Here is a 1721-nt window from a genome sequence, read left to right on the forward strand (position 1 = left end):
ACGTTGAATATCCGCGACACAAAATTTCCATTTGAATTCTCTCCTTAAACCGAGGTTCAAAATTAAAGTTTTAGAACCGTAAGTATTAATTTGAGTACCATTTGCGGCAAAAAGTTTTAAATTAGTATGCCACGGCTTCAATAAAACCTTTTTAGGTAACAACGATATATCAGCGCCCGTATTGACAAGAAAATTCAAATTTGAATGTCTGTCGAAAATAATGAGGCGATTGTTAGAAACACCGTCGTAAGCAGCCTCAGTCTTAAGCGGCGTTTTTAGTTTTCCTGTGGAGCCAAGAATGTTTTGGACATAGAACAAGGTAAAGTACATCGTTTAGCCTTATCACCAAACTTCTTATGGTAAAAACAAATTGATGTATCTTTAATATCTTTATTTGATTTGTCTTTCTTACGCGATAACGATCTAAATCTTCTATTCTCTCTAGACCGGCTTTTGGAACGATCTCGACGACGAGAAACTTCAAGAGCTTCGATTCTTCGTAGCAAATCCGCGAAATCCGAAGATTTATTACTTGTATTATTGGAAATTTCCGCGACTTGCAAACCGCCGTCCCGATCAGCAATTTTATCGGCTAATTCCGCAAGTTTAACAAGAGGAACATCCTCTACTACGGCTAAAGTCGTTTGAATTCTATGTGGTAAGCGTTGAAGCCAAATCATTTGCAAAACACTATCTGCTAAAGATCCTCCAGATAAATGACGAATTTCTCGAAGTAATTCCGAAGGCTTTTTATCATTAAGTTCAATTCCAGCTAATATTTGTCTCAAACGTTTTTCCTCTGAATCCGTAAAGCGATTTATTAATATTTTCTTTAAATAATTATATTTATCTGTTTTAGGTGGATTTTCAATGACTTCAGATATGTTTACTAAGGCTTGTTCATCAAGATGACGAATGACAGAACTATATTTAATATCATCTGATCGAATTCGATAAACCGTAAACTCACTTTTAATAGAAGCAAACCAGAGTTTAGGTTGTTTATGCCAGAAAGTCGGTAGTTTTAATAAACGAAACTCATTTGAGTGAATTTGTAACATAGGATCACTCACCTGATGTCCAGTTTGAGAAGGTAAAATATTAATATTTTCTGATCCAACCTGATTTGATCCGCTCGCCAAATCCATATCAATCTGTGTATCCGAACAGGGTCTAACTGGTGATCTATTGATTGGCATTTTCCTCTTGTTCCAGGAATCCGATAAAATGATTTGAGAATTTCCGTGAAGGACTAATCTGCCTCTGATGTTTCAAAGATCCGGAGAATGAATCTCTTAAAATCAGGATATCCAGCAATTCTTCCAAGCGATGATAATATTTCGCAGAAGTCTACGACGATCACTTGGCACTTATTCCGCATCAGCCTTTAAAATGCGTCGGCTTTAATATCACGTCGGCTTTAATATCACGTCGGCTTTAATATCACGTCGGCTTTAATATCACGTTGGCTTAATATCACGTCGGGGTCACCAAAAATGTAGCGACTTATAAATAAATTCACCAGATCTTTGAAAAAGTAATGTTTATTCATAGAAAGTATAAAGCGAAAGAACAAAAAGAATTAATATGTAACAAATAAATGAATGAATGTGTTGTTATGGAAATATTGATTTTTCTTAAAAACATTATGTATATTAATGAATTGAAGTTATTACAAATGTATAAAAATGTAAAAAGTGTAAAAGTGCAGTGAAAAGTGT

At 34.7% G+C, this 1721-nt stretch overlaps 1 long non-coding RNA gene across 1 annotated transcript; it reads left to right on the top strand.

The window, feature by feature from the left end:
• Positions 1-210: 210 nt before the first annotated feature.
• LOC146720975 (uncharacterized) lies at positions 211-1446 on the top strand. Its single transcript, XR_014925823.1, has 4 exons — positions 211-319; positions 446-658; positions 860-1093; positions 1216-1446. It is a non-coding gene; the product is annotated as an uncharacterized LOC146720975 (long non-coding RNA).
• The last annotated feature ends 275 nt before the right edge of the window (positions 1447-1721 follow it).

The sequence above is a fragment of the Nylanderia fulva genome, unplaced genomic scaffold, assembly GCF_048542155.1.
Source record: "Nylanderia fulva isolate GAGA-0341 unplaced genomic scaffold, ASM4854215v1 Scaffold572, whole genome shotgun sequence".
NCBI lineage: Eukaryota > Metazoa > Arthropoda > Insecta > Hymenoptera > Formicidae > Nylanderia > Nylanderia fulva.